We start from the raw sequence: 23,513 nt of genomic DNA, 5'->3' as shown, positions 1-23,513 counted from the left end.
TCTGGGGCCGAATACATTATTGATAAAAATGTCAAAAAAGTGCAGTTGCCTCCACACGATTTCTTACTACCTCTAAAGACCTCATCGGCTTGCTGTATACGATTTCCTTAATGCATCCCCAATGAAACAAATCAAGTGGATTTAGGTCTGGTGAACGGGGTGGCCATAAAATTGGTCCCAGACGTAATATCCATCTGCCTGGATATCTGGCATTAAAAATACCCGTACAGGCACAGCAAACTGTGCTGGACAACGATCATTTTGAAGCCAATGGGATTCCTTTTGTCCTTGAGGCACTTCTTCTTGCAAGGTTGGGAGATCGTCGTTTTGGAGGAATTCCAAATAACCTTGGGCAGTTAAAATCAACGGCAACTCAAAGGGTCCAATTATTTTCCCATTGAGAATCATAGTGCAATAGTTTATTTTGAATTGGTATTGAGACCTGTCTTCCCTCATGATGTTTGGGTTTTGTAGTGCCCAGAAGTGGAGATTATGGAGATTAGTGTAGCCATCTCTTTTAAATGTCGACTCATCGCTCCAAAGAAGCTAGAAAATGTAACCGTTTTTTGCACTTTTTGACATTTTTATCAATAATGTATTCGGCCCTAGAAGTTGAAAGCTTGGATTTATCATTAGGACAACATCGTAGAAACCGCCAATAAATTAAAAGTCTGCTATGTTCAACGCTTGGTATTATTTTAACGTTTACTGTGCTAATTTTGAAAACTTTTGTTTTTGCTAAATTTACTCTAGTATTGCAGATTTTTACCAATAACTTGCTACTGACTCTAGATATAATAATAGGTAATACCATTTTGAAATCTGCATTAAACGCGCATTTTTTAAAATAGTTGGCCACTCAGTTCATGCATTTTTTTTTATACCAGCTATGATTTAACTTTTTCAAAAACTATTTGTTTTCACATTTTGCATTGAAATTCAATGTTAAATAATTTGTTTCTCTAAGAAGTCCAACAGTTATAATAATTTTCTTCTACTTATGTGTTGGCACAAGTAATGTAAAATATTCCTGAAAAAAATGATGGAACTTATTCACTTGTAGCCGTGGTATTCAAAAATGTAAAGTAAGAAAAAAAATAAAGCACAGAACAAAAAAATGCATATAAATTTTCTTGTGGTTGGAATAGAACTTTTTTATCAGTTTTCAGGACGGTCATAAAGTCTACTATGAGGCATTTCAGGGTTATCCATTACTTACGGGACACCCTGTATAAATAATGAGAATAGGGACAGTTGTTTGGGATCTAGGGCTAGTTTACTTCGCAAAACAGAGAAAAAAGAGTTTTTTGAAACTTTGAGCACGTGTCGGCAGCATTTAGCGTTATCGAATCGAGCTGAAATTTTGGCTAGCTAAAAATCTGCAAAGACTGATCATTTTATGGGGTTCCCCCGACCCAATTTCGAAAATCGATTTATTGCGGTCACTCTAGTAGGTATACACAAATTATAACAGAGAATGCTTGCGCGCCCTCACAAAGTAAACAAAATAACTTAGACTTACAATTCAATCCTAAATAATACGATCGAGTTTGAATAGGGATTGCTTGTGCACCCTAAAACAACAAACAAAATAATTATGACTTAAAATCCAATCATAAATAATACATACAGATATGAAAAGACAAAGAACTGGAAATCTGCTGTGTAAACTTTAAATTCTTATAAAAGGGTCACACCAACATTAACATTTCTTGACAAAGGAAACTCTTAGTTTGAAGGCAACTTATAGCTGAAGATTTCCTCCGACCAACGGTAAGGGAACGGATATTTTATTTAAAGTCTGTTCGAAAGAACAGCAAGTGTGTTTTTTTACGTGGAATTTAATACTTAATTAAAAATTACATATATAGGTACAATATTTTGCAGATTACCTATGGTGCATTCTAGTTCCTCCAGTATAAAATCTATCCATAGATGCAGCCAAACACAAAATTCGCAACAAAATCCTACTAAAAAAATCTTTCATGGTTGTTAATAAAATATTCAAAAATAATTTAAACAAACGGCTAAAATGATCGAAAACGGAAATAGCAAAGACACAACCCATTAATCTTCGTTAAATTTGAACACCATTTTAAAACTTTTTTTTCCGAAATGTGCTGTCTCGGCATGAGCTGTGTATATATAAAGTTGTATATGAATCAAACACATCTAATAGCTATATAGCACACAAGTTGATGGCACAAGTTAGAGTTAACATTTAAAAATAAAACTAAAAGGATACAATTTATAAAAGTATTAAATTTCATAAACTTTCTCAAATATTTTGCTTATAGAACAAGGATAATCACCGAAAGTTTTTAATCAGCAATGCAATAATGTATGTTTTAGCATTAATTAAAATTTTAATTTTTGTTTTAACTAAACTAAAAGTCATTCCGTTTTAACTAAGCTAAAAGTCATTCCGTTTTAACTAAACTCAAAGTCCAAGAAAATTGTTTTAAAAATTGTAATATTACAAATATTTGGCAAAATGTATCATTAAAAATCAAATTAATGTTTGAAACTTATAAACGAATTATTATCACAAAATATTGTATACTACAGACACACGACAAACTTTGTCATGTCTTAATTTATTCATGTTCACTATTCAATACAATGTATAAAAATTTGTTTTTCATGAATAAAATTTATCTATCTATCTATCTATCTATCATTTCGAAAGCGAATTTTAGCATTAGCAAATGATATGATTATATAAACGATCCAAAATTGTTGCTGTGCGAGTATTAAATGTGAAACAATTCCTTACACTTCACACTGTGATTAATTCTTTTGATGACAGGTTTAAATTATATGGAATATGTAGTTTGTTTAACAAAATATGAATATTATAAACAAATTAGGTGGCGCAACAGACCATTGAGAACAAGGGCCTAGTGACTTACAACTCTCAACCCTCCTTTTCTGCGTGTGAAGTTGTTAGGTATGGAGGGGACAGTTTTAAGCCGAATCCAAAGGCTAATTTGAGAAAGCACTTTTCATAACAAGAATTACTCTTGGATTATTTTTTCAATTCCTGGCAAAAGGCAGGAACCGTGAAAAAAACATTAGATGATTTAGGCAGGAATGGAACAAAAGACCTCTAACATGACAGTCCTACGCACTAACCATCACGCCTCGGGTGCAGTAGGAATTGCATACACATATAAAGACGCAATTACTTTTAACAAAATATTTAATATAGGTAGGTCAAATTTCAGCACCTTTAAACAATTTGAGTACCTACCAATCTTTTTTACAATAAAAAAAACAATTTCTGAGCACATTAATGACCTCAGGTATAAGTCCGTCTCTTAAAATGTAGGGTCTCAAAATACTTTCTTCCTTTCCTCCAATAACCTACACTCCACTTTTTCAAGCGTATGACGAACAACCTAAGGCCACTCGTTTATTCACTAGTTTACTGCTTGGAAAAGCAACGCAGTCCCAAACGTTTATTCCATGATAAGCTTCATCTAAGGAACTCACGGACATAGGTTGGAGCCATGAGATAAAGCACCGATTATTTTCTGGTTTCGTACCAAGGGCATAAAATGAACTAAACCCTTTCGCATTGCAGTGTTTTAGTGCCTCTTGCGAGTAATTGACAAATCCTGCAAAAGTAAATGTTGTTATGAAAACGTTTTCTTAAAGGCCTTTCGTTTTCGGCATAAAAACTCCTCTCAACCCCTGAAATTACTATAACAAAGAAATGGCTGAGAATTGTTGGTCACTAGGACCTAGTGACCTACGGACTTTTGCGCCACCTAATTTATTTACTTTTAATGTAGCCCATAGAAGTTGACAGTTATATTCATTTCTGAAAATAAACGGTACGTTAGTCTTGAGAAAAAATCCTTCCACTAAGCTCAACTATCCAAAAAACTATATGCAAGTATTTATGATAAGTATACAAGTAGCTTATTGGAATCAGGAACTTTTAAACATGTATTAAAAATACTACTAAATACTAACAAATTATACTATGTTCTTAAAATTTTTTGCATTTTCCGCTGTTGAAAAAAAATCACTTATATATTTATATATTTACACCACGAGCGTTATTTTTGAAGGTAGATTATATTATTGATATTGATTGATAGATTATTTTATTGTAGTACCCGTAGCATGATGGTTAGTGCGTTGGACTGTCATGCAAAGGGTCTGGGTTCAATCCCTGCCTGTGCCACCTTAATTTAAAAAAAATAATTTTCGCGGGTACTGCCTCTTGCGAGGAATTGACAAATCCTTCAAGAGTAATTCTTGTCATGAAAAAGTGCTTTCTCAAAACTATCCGTTCGGATTCGGCCCAAAATTGTAGGCCCCTTCCATTCCTGACAACAGTACTCGCACACAGGAATGGTTGAGAGTTGTAAGTCACTAGGCCCTGGTTCACAACGGACTGTTGCGCCACCCCATTTGATTTGATTTGAGATTATATTATTGGCGTTTTCATTAACGATCAATTTAAAAAATTTATTAACAAAAATCGATGTTCGACTTTAAAACATTCATATCTCGTTCTAGATACATACCATAAACAAATTTGTACTTCCATGTCTTGTGAACTAGACCACTTGGAGAGCGGAAATTGTGAAATATTGTTGTGTAGAGATTTTGCGTTTTTAGACAACTTTATGAACAAAAAATCCATATTTAACTTTAAAACGCTCATATCAATGAGATGCAATTTATAATTTAATTGAAGTATTTGCAGTGTTGAAACTAAGTGCAAATAATTGTCGAAAGCATTTTTAAATTGTTTGTGCATAGAAGGTTTGATGTGGTTGACTGAGGAAAACTATTTATATTTTTCAATAATTTCTTAAGATTCGAAGAATAAGAAATGTTGTCAGACAAAATATTGATATTTACTGGATACTTCGACAGTGGAACTTTGACAGCTTCTTTACAAATCTATCAAACGGCCATCATCCTTCCCTAACATGTAAGCGGCTATAATAGTACAAAATGCAGACCAATTCATAAGACATATTCAGACATATTCATAATTCATAAAGGTTAGTTTGTCTGCAAAAAAAAAACTTAAAAATACTATAGCTACTTCGACACCACCCTATTGAATAACCCATTCGATAAGTACTTGAACGCGGGTAAGTTTTGCATCGTTCTTATAAACCTCTTATTTTATCTGTCAAACATCAATGAGTGGATGCTACAACACAAAAATTTGACAAATGCGAATGGTGTGGGTACAATTTAAAACATCAATAAATTTGGTTTTGATTCAAGTAAAGTTATAACATTCTTTATTTACATATGTGGCTATACAACGTAGGTAGTCAAAAGTCTAACTAATAAATCATTATACGCCATTTGAACAAACAAAACCGTTCAGGGTATTAACTTCTGAATCAACACTCATTTGGTACTTCAGTCATGTTTTTTTAAATAATAAAATAAAAGTGGAACAATCTGATTAAAGGAGAATGGAAATTTAAAAAAAAATGTGTAAAAGACAAATTCAAGTTGATTTTTAAACTTACCTGCATGCAATACTAAACACTTAAAATATACAACTTATTTATGTATTTCATTCAATGGTCGATAAAACCAAGAAAGCTTTTTAAAACATACCTTTGATATTGAGCTTATAAATTTGCATCGGATTAACGTCTAATAATATGTTTCCTAATTTGTGCTCAGTTCATATATGAAAAACATAATAAACAATACAAATCTAGAAACAAGACAAAAGAGCTTTTCCGGCTGATCTTTTGCGGAAAGAAAAGCATCTTATATGCAACTTTTATTCATCATCCTCTAGTGCTTCTTTCTCTAGCTTTCAGATACTCAAACGATTCAGATAGCTTATCTAATGTGATCGTGCCGTTAAAACATTCAATTAGCATCCCCAGAGAACGTTTGTTTTTACGCTCAACAGTCAGTCTGAGTGCCTTGAGGGTGAAGTTGGCGCCACGAAAGAAAAGAAAACAATACAATACGGGCCGTTTTTGTATTCTAATTTATTTCGGTCAGTTTCGGCTTAAAGGCTCAACAGCTCTACTACACTTAAGTGCGTTTTTTTAATTTAAAAAATAAACTTGCAATTATTTTACTTGCGTTCATATTTAAAAAAATATACATATATTAAAATAAATAAAAAGTAAACCAAAAAATTGAATCAAGTTGTTGGATTTGTAGATGTTCCTTCATTTTTCTTTTGTTTTATTCAGTGAAAATAAATCGGTGTCAAAATAAATAAATATATAAGTAATTCAGTGCGACAAAATTGGTTGGTTTTCTGCACAACAAAATTTAAAAATAAAACGAATAAACGACGATCGAGCAGAAGAAACTAAACGACATCAACGGACAACGGACAACGGAGGAGGGCGGCGCGGTGCTGTGAAGTATATAATTTTATTTTGTGTAGATCAAGGTATATACTCGTATATATATACTGTTAAATACATAGAGTGACGACGACACTTTAAACGTAACATAAATAATCTAAAAGAGGATTAGATAATCAAAGCAGGAGGATTAAAATTACTATTATTGGTGAGTTAGTGAGTTTATAATTCCAAAAAAACAAAAGTAGCTTTTTGGTTGCAGGTGCAAAAAGGCATACGCGTTTTATCTTTTAATGGTGTACTGTAGGTAATATCTAAACTACAACAAAAAATTAATAGCATTTGTTTTGGTACAATGCCAAAATACATAATACATGAATGTTATCAAGTGAACCGACATTCGACGGTCAAGTATTTAGTATTTAAAGTGATTGCTCAAAATTACAATTGCATGGATAAACTTTAGTGACTTCGTAGAATTTGTATAAATTAGATTTTGACAACACTTTAATATAAATAAACTTTAACCATTTTACCCTTGCAAACATCAATAACTTGATTATTTTTTGTACGTTGGGGTATTTGTTTTTGTAACTGATTAATAAAATTGTTGTTATTAGATCGATTTTTCGAAAACAAATTTGTTTGCATACATTTCATCTTCATATTCTTAAACTTAAGTTTATTTTTTTTTGAGATTTTAGTGACATACATAATGACATCTTATTTCAAACCCCCTGTCCCCTTACATTTTCACAATGCCCTTGTGCACTTAATTGAGAAAAAAAAACAACCTTTAATACAACCCATGCTGATAATTTCCCATCACCATACATCTTTTGATTTTCTTTAAGATTTTACAAAATATTAATAACAACATTTTTTATAAGATACAAAATTGTAAGTCAATATCAATCTTTGTTTTCATAAAACTTGAGTCTAAAAACCATTATTCAAACTTAAATAATTGTTGCTTGTTGTTTTTCAAAAAAAAAGGAGTTAAAACTAACGACAATATTTTGCATTAAATAAGTTTTTTTTTAATATCTGTGTTTGTTCCGAACATTTTTAGTACATAGAATCCCAATTTTGTTTTCAATTTTAGGAGAATTTTTTTTTAAGTTTTTATTTCTTATAAAAAGTACGAATTGAATTTTTCTAAAGACATTATTTTAAATTCAAATAATTTGGAATTCAATTCCTTCATATATTCTCGAGAATCGAGCATAAGTTTTTACCAATTTTGCGAAGTATAAGTTGTCAACATACGATTATGGGTTTAGAAAAATCCACCCTGTATTTTTTATATAAGAAACAACAAAAATGCTACTTAAATTGGTAAAAATTGGTTATTGACTATAAATTTCGGGAAAAAATACAGATATTTAAAGCAAACTTATTTTAAAATATGCAAAACATTGTTGCTAACTGCTATTTGTTTTAGAAAAATTGAATTAACAACTTTTTTTCGCTAAACACGAAAACTTACAAAAACAACAAAACAAATTGATAAGAAATGGTTTTCGACCCAAGTATTAGGACAACAAAGAAAGGTATTGACAAATTTTGTATCTCACACAAGACATTGTTATTAACATTTTGTTAAAGTTTTAGACAAGTTGAAAATGGGAATGGGAAGTTATCAGTGAAATGCACATACCAGCCTCTTTTTTTAGTATTTAATTAAATCTCTAGTGTCATTGGTTTGAGAGATATTTATTATTTTTCCCTTATTATTAGTGGCTACAGTGAAAAAACAAGTACTCAATTTTGTATCGTTTTTTCTTTCTGCATCTTTTCTTGTTTTTATCTGAAAAACAAAATGTATTAGAAGTCGATATCTCTCCCGCTTATAGCTGAAGGAAAAATGTTCCCAAACAGACAAACAAATATTTAGGGTCTACATACCTTTAACCGTCGAAAAATGTCAACATTTTCAATTCGATAATTCGGAAAGATTAAAATAGTTACGTTATATAATGATTTTTTATAACGTTAAATTCTTTACAAACATTTGACAAAAGATTTTTGGAAAGATTGACTATGAGCTAGCAATAAGAACAAAACGTGGAGAAATAATTATCACGTTAATCCTATGGAAAATAGAAAAAAAAACTATTTTAAATTATTATGTTATAATAAATATAATAAAAAATATACAATTCTTACTGTAGTAAGAACTCCAAAACAAAACTTGTAAGTCCGCTTCCAATACAATTTATTGTGTAATGGCATAATTTATAGCAGAAACTTTTGCTCAATACTGAAATACTGTATTGCTTCCAGTATTTGTACAGGTATACTTACAAAGTTAAACCTTATCGTCCTCGCGAGCTATCACTCGGTTTTTTCTAATTTTACAAGGCTTTCACTGTAAAATATAAAATACCTACGGATATTGTCTCGCATTTTCCCCTAATAATTTCTTGTACCAGTACTAGCCCATATATTTTTAACAAAAAATTAACCCAAGAACATAATTTAAAAATAAAACCTATATTAAATATTTCAATACTTTATTGGTTTTTCTTTACGGTTCCACATGAATTGGGACTTTCATTATTGTGTTTTATTAAAGTAACTATGTACAAATCTACCAACTATTTAGAAATTATGAGTAAAAGTAAATAAATAAATAAATAATGTGGGAAAATATTAAAGGAATCTCCTTCCTGGTAACTTTTTATTTTTTTCTAAAATCTTATTTTTTAAGAATACGTTGTTTTTTCTTGATAACTTCGTTAAAACAAATAGGTTCGATGGAAAAAACATCGATTTTCCAAATGTAAACCACAAATGGACATTGTTTGGATTTGCGATTTATTTAATCACTTTTCTTTACACTTTTTAGTTCAAATTCTTGCTTCAAGGATACTTCCGGTGATCTTTTTGATGACCAAACGTGTACTGTTGTTGAATTGAGGTGGATTCAAATTAGGCAGGAGAATAAAAGATAAACCAATTTTTAACGAAGATTATGTGGCGGTACTCCAGGTATATCTAGTGATTTAAGAATTCAATTGGAAAAGGTACTCCATCATTTTCGCTAACTCAATCTTGTCTTGTATCGTTAAAGCCGCTTAGACAGTATTGAACGTAGAGCATATAGATTGATTGGTGATATTACCATCATAAGATCATTTACGTCGCTTGAAAATCGTCGAAATGTTTCTTGTCTCACCCTCTTTTACCATTATTATAAAAGTTTATGCTTTAGAGAGCTAACCAGTTGCATTCACTTAGACAGTTCAACCGTAATACTTGCGCTTCTATGAATTCCCATCAATGTTTCCTCGAGGTCAACTTCGATGGTACTGTCAAGTACAAAGATTCGTTCTTTAGCAGTACTACGCGAATGTATAATGCCTTGCCACACTCTGTCTTTCCCACCCATTGCAATATTCAGGAATTCAAAACCAATGTGCACCGACACCTCCTTTCAACCCCTCACTCATTTTCCTAGTTCTCACACTGTGTCTACATTATAAGGGAAGTACTATCCCCTTGAGTGTGCGCTTATAATAAAAAAAAAGAATCGATTGATTTATATGACTCGTAATGACTCCTGTATCTGGAAGTTAATTTTTCGACATCAAAGTTTTTGGCTGCCAAAATAGCCAGATGACTGAGGCAGTTATGTTTCAAGTAATAACTCCGTATATCCGACAAAAATACTCTGAATCAAGTCATTTTCTGAAGAACAGTGTAGAAATTTTATGGTAGTTTAATGCATTGCATATTTGGTAACAGTTCTTATTTTACCGTTCCCAATGTCTGTGTGTTTCAACACTTTACCATAAGAATTATTTACATAGATTAATCTCATCCTCGAAAGTAGAGGGAGTAAAAATTGGTAAGGTCTGACGGAAACCACCAGACAAAAGCAAGAGAGCACCACCCAAAAATTGTATCATTTGCGTTTAAATCTTGCATAGTTCAACAAAAAACATCAAATTAAAGTGAGTGTACGCACGAGTATACCACATTTTTAGAGCCGTTTTAATAATTATTTATTTGTTAATATGAAGTTAACCTAAGCTATCCTGGCACTTGATTCAACATTATTGATGAATTTAGTGAACAGAATATAAAAGCGCTGCTTCAAGAGAATTAAGTACAGTAGCGTGACTCATGACTGTATATATTTGTAGAATTATTTGAACATTTTAGAAGCATGACATTTTATTCAAATTGTTATTAAAAAATCGTTAGTATTTTCAATTATGGGTTGGTATACAATTCATCGACATACATATGAACAATAATTCCACATTGATTAACATGGCCCTCATTAAAAAGTTAACCTTTTGAAACACACCTGAACAACAAAATATTAATCATATTATATATTTTACAACAATAAAATGTAGCCAAGCTTGCTATCATTAAAAGGAAGCACATAATATTCAAATAGTCTTATAAATATCTGCTATTTTTTAACATTTAACAAGTTTAAACTATGCTATTACTAGATTGATGAACGTTCAATCGCCGTAAAGACTTTTTGGATTGTAGTTAAGCATCTTCTCAGAGAGTAATAGTGATGCAGGTTTTTCCACAAAATATAGCTGTTGGGACAGAACGATGTGAAGAATCAAAGAACAACTGAGATTATTTTAGCCTGTAGTGTTGACGAACGCCCCAGGTCTTTTTATTCCTCGTCGATGTTTCGAATTAGACATTTCACAAACGACATTACACTGCATCAATTTTCGTTGCGGTTTGTGGATAAGTGGTGGACTCTATATTTATTTAAAAATAAAGTGAATATATGGGACTGCAGGAATTCTAAGAAGGAATACGTTCCATACACACAATCAACGAAACAATCGCAATTTTCAATATAAAGTTTCCTGACCCTCTTAGTTCTTCAAAAGCTGATCCTGCACAATTGGGCCACCAATAGCTTGTGGCTCAAGAGAGACCACTGTGTAACACACCATGAAAGTTTACACTGAACAGTATAAATTATTGTTTATAAATTATTTTTTCAGACGTGTTAGATAACATTAAAAAGAATATTAAAAGAGAGGTTAAGACGCGACCCAAACTGAAAACTTTCTGAAAAAAGTAAAGTAAAAAGAATGAAATCTTTTGAAGTGAGGCTAATCTTAACACCACTCATATTTGAATTAATATATGTATGTAAAAGCCTTCAAGTCTTTGTTGAAATAAAATATTAATTTTGTCCATAGACGAAATTCACTTTTTTTATATTGTAGTTATTGAGGTTCCTAAAATAAATAATAATATTTTAGGACAAGCTGCTGATGTGTTCTAATGCACTTGGCCATATTTCAGCCATTATGAACACATCTAATTCTTTTTTGTATTAAACAAAAAACATATTTTCTTCTTAAAATAATAACAAATCATTCATTGTACACATGTATATTTATTTATTTTCTTTAAAATTATGTTTAACAACAATACAAGCCTAAATAAATCATGACCATCGAATAAAATAAATATTCAAGATAGAAGCGCACATGACAATTTTGCTCCCAACATTTACGCTATGTACATTATGTATTTAAGTAGGTACATACATACCTATTTACGTAGAAAAAAGATGATAATTTAAATATATTGTAATAACGCACGTAGTATTGGTATTTTTGGCAATGATTACTCATGCTCTGTTTTGCCATTATTTTTCCTGGTAAAGAAACAGGGTGCTACTAAATTTATTTATATTAGCCATATAGACAGTGTACTATCGGATAGGACTTAATGGAAGTTATATTTGTTTTTCAATTTTCGAAGCACCTTGATAATCATTCTTCTAAAAAAAGTATGTTTTATTTGTCTATACAGATCAAGAAATATCTGACCAGGATTAAAGTTTGTGTGATATTTTGCCATTCAAATTTGGTTTCATTTCAGAATTTTGTGGTTACATTAATGAAAGAAAAGGCATTGTCATTTTGAGGAGTTCAGGAAGATTCTAAACGACCAATCGAAAACGCCATAAATTGCTGAATCTGAACCGCTCCCAAGTCTAGAACTTCTTTTTCCTTCTGAAGCTAGTTATTGATTTTTTTTTTACTTGTATTTTTGTTATAGGTTTAAAAGTATTGTGTGGGGTTATTTTTGTAAAAAGAAAATATTTATAAAAGTTATATAAATATGTACAAATACAACAAAATATCAGCTGCGAGTTCTGCAAAGATGTCACTTTTAATAATGATAACACCGACATCTGTAGTGCCCGTGCCGTGATAGTTATTGCGTAGGACCGTTCGTGCCAGAGGCCTCTTGCGAATGATTTACAAATCCGCCAAGAGTATTTCTTTTTGTGAAAAGTGCTTTCGTAAATTAGTCTCGCACACAGGAATGGTTAAGAGTTGTAAGTTACTAGGCATTCGTTCTCTACGGACTCTTGCACCTCCTAATTTATTTTGTTTAGAACCGAAAATATGATTTCTTTGTAAGATTTCCTCAACTGTGAGAGAATGAAACATCTAAATTGCCTTCAAATTATAAAAATAAATCGGTTAAATTAAGCTTAGGACAATGTTTGAAGGGTAACTTCATTGTTTCATTTAAAATGTATTTAAAAACTCGTTGTAAGGAAAACAAATTGAATCGATCGAAAAAAATACATAATACTGAAAGTCTTTAATTTATTTTAACCACTTAATATAATTTTTTGATCCGCTGAATTAAAGGGAAACCTGTGTTTTTCAGTATCTTTTTTAGACTATGAAGTAATGTAAACGTAGCATATAATCGTTTAAGCTTAATTTGTCTGAATTATTGGCATCAATATGGCCTTCCATATAAATATGAAAATGTTTTTTTTGAAGCAAACGCCAACTTTTTAAAAACTTTTATATATTTCAAAATGATATAATCTAAGTTATGTTGTTGTTGTTTTTAATGAGATATTTTTGAGGACTTCAAGAACTTTTCTTAATGAAGTCAGAAACATACTAGGTACTCAAAACATCTGACGGTGACTTAAAAGCAGATATATGTTATACATTACGTAGATTTAAAATTGCCTTGACTTAAAATACATCTTGATAAATATTTCACATAACCTTAAAAAACCATCATGTTTCATCAATTTTAAGTCCGCTTTGATCACCATAAATTGAAATACATTCAAAGAAATTCTTTTTGCGCGACCTTTTGTAAAATGACATGCATGCCTACATAAATGATGCAAAAATTATCTTGGCAATGATTTTACGAGCGTGCTTAAGTTTATGCATTGCAACTTATGCATGCAGTGAAGATTTGTGTATCGAAACATATTGGGTTTAATTTTTTCCTACATTGCGATGCGGTGGTTGTTGGGTTATTATTTCGGATGGAAAACTCATTTATGTATATTAATAAGGTAACAATTTTGGTATGTTGTGGTTTTTAGTGTACCTACTATAGTTGGCATTAGTTGGTGCCAATTAGTTTATTCAATTAGAATATGTGTGTCATCGTTTTCTTAATAAGGAAATGAATGCAAATAATCAACGATTTTTGTTATCTTAACACATGCACATACATATATTCATATTCATTAATATTATCCAATTAAAATTAAAACTCATTTTAAGTTATGGTATAAGAAAAATTATTGGCACTAAGAATCGTTACCATGGTGTTTATTGTTAATAATATTGATGTCATTGATGACATTACCTAAATATGTAGTAAATATAATAATTTGAAATAATGATGAAATGTAAATAAGAAACTAAGCTTGTTTCATTAAATCGTAAATATTTACCCTACATGGCTTTTGAGGTCATATTGTATTAAATTTAGCTAAAATTGTGGTAGTAAATGATATTACCGGCTAAGTTGAAAATGACTTTTCATATTAACTAACTATTCTTCTAAACGCCCAATATGAATTATTTTATAAATGCTTTGTACAATGTACATTAGCCCCAACCTTTGAATAAAGTGTATTCCAACATACATATTACGTTCTTACATGTTCAAAAATATTTGAATAATCACCACAAAAATATGACAAAGCCGAATAAAAAATATGTGTTTGTTTAACTAATAGCATTGTTATGGCTACCAAAAATATGTTTGATAATACCCGTATAGGATTTTAGATTTCACACGAATAAAAAAAACAATATCCATAGTATGAATAACATCGATAAGAGCTAAAGTATAATCTTACTATGGATGTGTTTTTGATATTTATACGAGTCTCGAATGGATCTTATGTGATTTTTTTCTTAAATGTTGGTATGATTGATATTGCATTTGTATCTCGATGGCTGTGTTCGTTGAGTAGTTGTGCATCATTTGAATCATGTGTTTTCCATTGGGGAACAAATCAATCTGTTACTGATGATATTATTTAGTTTTATTAGTGAAAATGGACTAACTGGGCTACTTTTTATTTTACAAAGAAACGATAATTAAGTTTGGCTATGTTTAAACCAAAAGTTTATCTCAGTTCAGATTAATTAAATCTTTTTGGTGTTTCCACCGCACAAAAAGATTTAAAAATGATTAAAAGTATGACAGCACTTTCTAAAATGCAAATGGTGTTTCGATGTTTCTTATGAAGGCAAGTGAGATAGTTTGATTCTTGTTAAACAATGAAGATCTGAATAGTTCAGCACCATATAACAATATGCTACCTACTCCATTTGCTTTTTTGCTTTTTTTAAATTTGATTAACACAAAACTATATTTTTTGTACACAAACATGCAAATAAACAGACCATCATGCATTATCTGTAAAACCAACTTTAATTTAAGAAATTTAGACTCGATTCCGATCCCCAACCGGAATGGGGGAATAAAGCTCATTTCTACTCTATTCAGGTATACACAAAATTGAGGCAAGCTTCAAGCTCGCTTCAACACCACACGTTATTGTAGTAGTCTACGAACAAGGCCCCTTCTTGAAGTTTTAATTGTATGTCAAATTGTACGGTTAAATCTTTGAAACCGACTATCGCATTACACAGACGTATTTTCTTAATTTTCGTAGTCAACTAATAAAAATCAGCTTACTCGATTTCACGGCGCACTGGTCTAAATTTGGCTATTTTTTTTATTTTTTTGATAAATTATTCTGGCAAATATTCAATTGTATAAGTTTTAAATATAAAAACTGAACTGCTGGGGATAGGTTTTTGGTAATGCCTCACTGTACTTTATATGGAATACCAAAAAAACACGGCTAGTATTTGAGGTTTTCCACAAAAGTAATCCATAGGTGTAATGGTTATTAACTTTGAATATTCTTGATCAATATTCATTGTAAATTAAAAAATATTTTGGTTGAAAAACTTGGTATTGTAGCTTTCAAAAATTGACATTTATCAAATTATTATATCAGTTGAAAAATATGTGTACCAATTAATTTAAAGAAACTCATGATTTCCACAAGTTACGGTAAAATGTCATGGGTGCAACCATATTTGCAGAAATATGAGGATGAAGAACCCGGACTCGATATCGAGAATAAGCTGAGACCGATCAAAAGTCAGCAATCCATACTTAATTTACTTGAACTAGCTGACTTTTAAAATTATTTGCTCGAGGAATCACTTCAACATCTTTGAAACCAATTTTTGTAAAGATTTAGCCCGAAAGGCATTAAGATTCAGCACACACAGAAAGAAGACCGCAGTACCAAAGATGTACTTTTTTCCGAAAAATGATTAATGAAATGAATTAGATGGGATCTACTTGAAAATGATCGGATCCAGAAAGGGTTATTATAAAATGATTGCCATGCAAGTTGTTTTATTTAAGTTAAAACCAAGCCAATAATACCAAAACTAAAATTTTACATCGAAGTTCAACTCTGTGGCAGCACAATTTGCAGCAGTATTCGCAATAAAGTTTTAATTACCAGTTGATAGAGACTTTATTCTTGAATTGATAGTTAATATATTGATAAATAAACGGTGGTCAAATTAAGTTTTAAAATATGCTGGAAAATCTTCTGCACATTTCTATGTGTAGATTTTGTACGTTCGGCATAAGAACATAAGACTGTTTTTCATTATATCCTTTAACTGCCTGCCATAAGCCATAAGTGAAAAATACCATTTACCCCAGAAAAGATCCACTTTTCAAACACTTTTAAAAATAAATACGATTTTCAGACAAGAAAAATGACTCGTTATATATAAAATATTATACTTTATTTCAAGGGAACTGTCCAAAACAATGGGTACGTATTATGATTTTCATTGAATGAAAAATCGGCTCCAGCTGAACTGCACTGAATTGAATTTCAATCGTTTACTCAATGAATATTGATTTATTACCATTCTAGTAAAACTGTCACGAATTTTCTGCCACTTTTGTCAAGAGAGTGCGCCATATTGTCCGTCTCCTATTATTGTCAATCAAAGGTAGACATTCGCATTTTATTGTTAAATATGCAATAATATTCTTCTTCCAAACTTAATAAGTGATATAGTAATAAAAAGATTAACATGTTTGACATATTTAATCAAATCCAAGCAAAGCACTAATTAATAAAACAACAAGGGTAGATTGCGACGTGCTAAGAAAACAAAAATAAACACCTTCTAAATTAATATTATCATCTCCACCATTTATCTACAACATTAGGTTTCTGACTTCTGACTTCTGGCTATGGCATAGTGATCTGATCGAGTTAAGGAATTTATTGATTTAATTTTAAATTTATGCACAGAAACGGCAACATCAAAGATTGAAAGATTATAGTTTAAAGTCAAATTATTATCTTTCAAGATACTTACGTACATACACTTGTGCAATGCATCTCAATGTTTGCGCCAAAAATATATGTAGCAGCTGCTGCGGATACAAAATAATAATTCACAATATAAAAACTTTTAATGCTGACTAAGAATACCAATAAATTGTGAAAATGTGTTTGCGAATGATGCATAATACATAAAAGTCTTTGTTATCTATGAATTCCCGCTCGAACGATATGGATATTAATTAGCCATTTTGGGAAATATTATTGTTGTTCTTTTATTTCTTCAAATTAATTTTTGGCTTAAACAAAGATAAACGGTTGAGTGCATTGATCGAACTAAATACAATGACCGGCTAGCGGTCGCATATATGTGGTATGTAGGCGCTACGACTGCGGCCCTCACCATGACTACCGACCGGTCGTACCGTATTCGTATCGTACTCTGTCAAATAAAAATTCTAATGTGTATTACGAATTCATAAATTCTTAAAAGCATTTAGGTCGATTGAAAACATTTAACCAGAAGCAATTAAGCTAAAACCGATGTATTTCTTATTTTTCATCAGCATCCAAATTACCCGAATACAAGATGGTTAGTATAGCTACTTGAGAATTTACTACCTCGGAAATGTTTATATACAAACGTAAATTGGAAGATTTCGTTTATTTTCCTTTTTTGAATTTGAAATTGTGTACTGACCAGATCAGTTTAGTTAAAATTGCTTAGAGTTTTTGAATGGACTTCCGACATCACAAAAATGGTTCCATATGTGCCCGTTCTTAGCAGGAACAATAATATTGACCTGATGTTTAGTCTATATCGTTTTGTTTAAAGAAATTATTAAGTGGATTTCATCGAAAAAGAATTGATGGTTATTACTTTTTGTTTTAATTTTGGTTTGATTTATAGAAGAAATTATTATGTGGTTCCGATAAAGGAAATGACATCTTAATTGGTTATTCCGTGTATACGATTATGAAAAAAGCAGACTGAAATTATTGCAGTTTCTACTTGAGTTACATATCTACAAAATTAAATTATGTAAAAACTTAGAAGATACATTTTTTCTTTAAGGTCTGTTAAAAACATGAACAATTATTATCGATCGTCAAACAAAATAAAAGATAGAATATGTGGTTTATCCAGATAAAGGGCGGTACTTACAAAAATATTTTTAGGCAGAGATACATGCATATGTACGAAAAGGATCTAATATCAAATCTCTAGACGACTAAATTCTCTACAGCGGGAGCCTTTGTGCAACACTTTTTCTATAAACCGGATTGTTTGCAGTCGTTAATGATGATGAACTATCGATTTTATGTCTTCCCTAATTCCCTTGTCCATTAAAAAATGATTTCCGCTCTTCATAGTGAGACTTAATTGGAAATCAAGTAATTGCTAGTTTATAAATTTAAATGTTTGAAAGTTGCATCGATTTTTGAATCCCTTAATTCCAGAACGAAATTGTGTTCGACTAGCTTCATTTAGAATTAAAATTATGTGCGTCATTTACGAGATTGTTTTTGTTGAACAATCTTACTTACTTACTTAAGGTGGAGCTACAGTCCGGGGCAGACCTGAGCCTCAACCAACAAGCGTTTTTCGCCAGCTCGGTCCCTAGCTAGCTGTCTCCAGTTTCGCACGCCAAGTTGGTTGAGGTCCTCTCCCACCTGGGTGCGCCACCTGAGTCGCGGTCTTCCTCTACTGCGCCGTCCCTCGGGATTGGATTCGAAGACCTTCCGGGCTGTTATATATAGCCCGTACAGTTCGTCGTTATATCTTCTCCTCCATTCTCCATCTATGCGTACGGGACCAAAAATCACCCGAAGAATTTTTCTCTCGAAGCATCCTAAGACGCTCTCATCTTTCTGTCAGGGTCCAGGCCTCAGCGCCATAGATGAGAACCGGGATGATGAGTGTCTTATAGATGGTGATTTTACATGCTCGAGAGAGGACTTTACTTCTCAATTGCCTTCTAAGTCCTAAGAAGCAGCGATTTGCAAGAGTTATTCTTCGTTTGATTTCAGCGCTGGTGTCGTTGTCTGTATTAATAGCGGTGCCTAGGTAGACCAAGTCCTTAACTACCTCAAAGTTATAGCTGTCCACGGTGACGTTTTGTCCATGACGTCGTCGTTCAGTGTCCTTGTTTTGATGACAGCATATACTTGGTCTTGCCCTCATTGACCACTAAACCCATCTTCTTCGCTTCCGTCGCTATGCTCAAAAAACGCTCCACTGACATCACGCTTTGATCTTCCAATTATGTCAATATCATCTGCGTATCGGAGTAATTGTATGGACCTTTGGAAGATTGTGCCTCTCGTGTTAACGGTTTTGCACAATTCTTTCCAGAACGATGTTGAAGAAGTCGCATGACAGTGCATCGCCTTGTCTAAAACCTTTTTTGACATCAAATGCATCGGTAAGATCTTTTCCGACCTTGATAGAGCAGCGTGCATTCTCCATCGTCATTCTGCACAAACGGATAAGTTTGACAGGGATGCCAAAACTAGACATTGCTCGGTAGAGCTCTTCCCTATAGATGCTGTCATACGCGGCTTTAAAATCGATAAAGAGATGGTGGGTATCGATTTGAAGCTCCTGGGTTTTTTCCAAGATCTGCCGTAGTGTGAATATTTGGTCGATAGTGGACTTTCCTGGTCTGAAACAACACTGATAAGGACCAATCAGGTTGTTGACAAATGGCTTCAGACGTTCACATAATACGACAGAGAGGATCTTATACGCAATGTTAAGGAGACTGATGCCTCTGTAGTTGGCGCAGTTTAGAGGGTCTCCTCTCTTATGTATCGGGCACACTATGCTGAGATTCCACTCATCGGGCATGCTTTCTTCCGACCATATTTTGCAGATGAGTTGGTGCATGCTCCGTACCAAGTCACCGCCTGCAGCTTTGAATAGTTCGGCAGCGATGCCGTCAGCTCCAGCAGCTTTGTTTGCCTTAAGTTTAGATATAGGTTTCTTCACTTCGTCAAGGTCGGGTAGGCGGAATTGTTGATTTGCGTCGCCGAGGTTGAGTGGTTCTATCTCCCTTACAGCGGAATTCGGTTCGTCATCGCCGTTATATAATTTGGAGAAGTGATCTTTCCATATTCTCAGAATCGACTGCTTTTCTACTACGATGTTCCCCTGATCGTCTTTACAGGCTTCGGTTCGTGGTTGGTACCCTTGGGAGGTTTTTTTTACCTTTTGGTAAAATTTACGAACCTCATTTCTGTTGTGACATCCCTCTATCTCCTCGATCGCGCGCTTCTCATGCCCTTTTTTTCCATCTAAGAAGCCGGTGTTCCTCTCTCCTCTTCTGCTCGTAGAGCTCGTGAGCAGCTCTAGTCCTTTTGTGCAGCGCCGTTTTGTATGCCTCTTGTTTCGCAGCGTGCGCTTGCCGACATTCGTCATCAAACCAGGGGTTTCGCTGTGGTGGCTGTGTGAAATCTAGCACTTCAGAGGCGGCATCTCTGATGGCTGCAAGGCAATGTTGCGCATTGTTTTCAATGCTTAATGCAGGAAGCATAGGACTCCTTAGGAGGTTATTAGAGACTCGATCAGATCGCCAAATCTTCTCACAGTACTTCCTTGTTTTGGCTTGGATCGGGATATCCATAGCCTTACCTTGGCTACAACGAGGTAGTGGTCCGAGTCAATGTTGGCCTCTCGGAATGTTCGGATATCCTGGATACTGGAGAAGTGTCGTGCGTCGATCGCAATGTTGTCAATCTGGTTGACGGTTGATTGATCAGGAGATTTCCATGTCCCCTTGTGGATATTAAGATGCGTGAACTGCGTACTAGCTACCAGAACGTCTCGCCCCGCAGCGAAATCGACCAGCCTGAATCCGTTGTCGGAGGTGGTGTCGTGCAGGCTGTATCTCCCGATTATCCCACCAAAGATGTCTTCTCTTCCTAGCTTGGCATTAAAATCTCCTAAGACAATTTTAATGTCATAGCCAGGGCACTGCTCATATGTCTTGTCCAAGAGCTCGAACAATATGTATTTGGTGTCTTCATCTTTCTCCTCTGTTGGGGCATGCGCGCATATAAGGCTTATGTTGGCGAATTTAGCCTTGATGCGGATTGTCGTGATGAGCTCGCTCACACTGTTGAAACTCAAGACTTTTTGCCTGAGTCTAGTTCCAACAACAAATCCAAACCCAAATAGACGCTGTCTTTGTTCTCGGTAGCAGTCGCCGTAGCAGATATCGCAGTCTTTTAGTTTGCGTTTGCCCGGTCCATCCCATCGCACTTCTTGGATGGCTGTAATATCTGCTCTGCAGCAGTTTAGGGCTTCCGCTAATTGTTCGGCTGCACGTGGTCTGTTAAGGAACCTAACATTCCACGTACATATCCGAAGTTCGTTGTCCTTATTTCGTTTGCGTGGGTTGTCAACAGTGAATCCGTCCGTATCCGAGGCTTGTTGGTGCTTCGAAACTAAAGGTATTTTTACGTGGCCAGGAAGTCACCCCGACGGCACAACCCCCAACCTGGAGGGCCAGATCCTTAGTATAACTCCAAGGAAAGGGAGCCGGATAAACCGCTCCTTACATGCCTGGGCTCCGAATATGTCGAAGAAGCCCTATAAGGTATTCACTAATTAGTTCAACCTTACTGGAACTGTAGACGCCACCGTTGATTCCATCTCGAGAATTCGTCCGCTGCCGCCTGGATAAGGAGAGGTGCCTTAGTGGAAACACCTCTCCCCCCTCTCTCGTTTGCTGCCCCCAACAACTTTCCACTGGGGTTGGAACCCAATCTCCAGTTGAGGTACTAGGCACCCGATGTTCACCGCGGGGAGGTGAGAGTAGGAGTTGATAGACAGAGGTGGGTTTTGAGAAAAACCTGTGGATGCTTGTGTCCTCTTGAATGTACATGTCTATTTGAACATTGTTGAACAATAGAAAGTGGTTAATCAAACAAAGCCGCTTTTCACGCATAACGCTATAAAATCTGGCCATCACAATCGAACGACGAAAAGAAATTGGTAAAATTGTGAAGACATTTGACGGGTGTGAAGGCAATACTGATGTCGTAAAGGCCTGTACGCTCAGCCGAAAATATTATGCAAATGTAAATGATGATCTTAAATTATCGATATCGATTCTATTCGAGATCATGATTTGGACGATATGTAACTCCAAAAAGTCAAGGAAATAAGCTATAAATCACGTCTAATTATGGTTTTATTGCGTAAGAACTTTCAAGGCAGCGAAATTGTGCGTTTTAGCGACTCAACTGTCCACCAATGTCATGCGACTAGGTCAATGAATATATTCACAAGAATAGTTCCCGAACTTTAGACACATGGTAAACCAACATTAGCCAAGATAGCCGTGAACTGTGCGAAAAGTAGTTACAGTTGCTGACATGTATGTATATATATGGCAGTTGTTTGCAAAATTAAATTAAAAAAAAAACACGAAGCCAACAGCAAATGCCAAGCGTTCAAAATTAAAAATATTCTTGAATTATTAATTCAAGAATAATTAACCACATTATCTCATAATGTGTCGTTAATGTTGACAATGGATGCATAGTGTAAAAAATAGGAACTACGACACACGTATAAATCATTTTTATTTGAATGTTATTAAGAATAATTATTGCTTACTTGAAGTGAAGTTTAAAGGAACCACAAAAAAAGTAAACCATTTGTATCTGCAATATCTTGATTAGCAATCAATTGTCAATAACTGGTATGAGTATTTTTGTTAAAATGACTGAATTATATTTGAGATTTTAAGTTGATCTTTTGGCGGACGTTGTTTACTTTAGATAGTAAAGTTTTTCGGAACTTACCGCGTTTTGTCTTAAGAAATAATAAGGCATACGTTCTTTTTCCTAAAGTTTCGAGCGTGTTTCATTGCTCGTGGTCACGGAATATGACTGACATTTGTTAGGTTTACATTTTATTGTTTTTTGGTACTCGCTCTTGTTTTTAAACAGTACCGGTGAGCAGTTGTTATTGTACTTTGATTATTTGTGAGTATTGTATTTGTAATTGGTTGTTGCTGCATAAAGTCAATGTATTCCTGGGTACACGCAAACTTATAATACCAGGTTTCGGCTTTTTAAAGGTTCTTTTTCTTTTTATTTTGTAATATTTTAAAAGGATTTAATGTTCACGATAATTTGAAGCTTCAATCTCTGTTCAAGTATTTTTGCTTCTTTAACTCTCTAAAAATTCTCAACATATAAAATCTGTTAAACCGAATAAAAAAAACTTCGTAGTAGACTAGAAGTTCACATATCGCAGATTTTGTGAATGCATTATTTTGGATGGGTTTAAAAAAATAAATTGGGTGGCGCAACAGTCCGTTTGGGAACTACTGCCTCGTAACTGACAACTCTCAACCATTCATGTGTGCGAGAACTGTTGTCAGGGATGGAAGGGACCTACAGTTTTAAGCCGAACGCGATCGGAAAATTTGAGAAAGCACTTTTCATGCCAAGAATTACTCTTGGCGAATTTGTCAATTCCTCGA

At 33.5% G+C, this 23,513-nt stretch overlaps 1 protein-coding gene across 1 annotated transcript in view; it reads left to right on the top strand.

Annotated features, from left to right (window-relative positions):
- Positions 1–5,841: 5,841 nt before the first annotated feature.
- The window catches only part of LOC129946975 (putative G-protein coupled receptor F59B2.13), a 41,138-nt gene continuing 23,466 nt past the window's right edge, over positions 5,842–23,513 (top strand). Inside the window, exons 1-2 of the mRNA XM_056057361.1 lie at positions 5,842–6,043; positions 6,204–6,531. The gene's annotated coding sequence lies outside the window, so the exon portion shown is untranslated. The remainder of the gene's footprint in view (positions 6,044–6,203; positions 6,532–23,513) is intronic.

The sequence above is a fragment of the Eupeodes corollae genome, chromosome 2 (genome assembly GCF_945859685.1).
Source record: "Eupeodes corollae chromosome 2, idEupCoro1.1, whole genome shotgun sequence".
Classification (NCBI taxonomy): Eukaryota; Metazoa; Arthropoda; class Insecta; order Diptera; family Syrphidae; genus Eupeodes; species Eupeodes corollae.
This window is presented reverse-complemented; position numbering and strand designations above follow the sequence as displayed.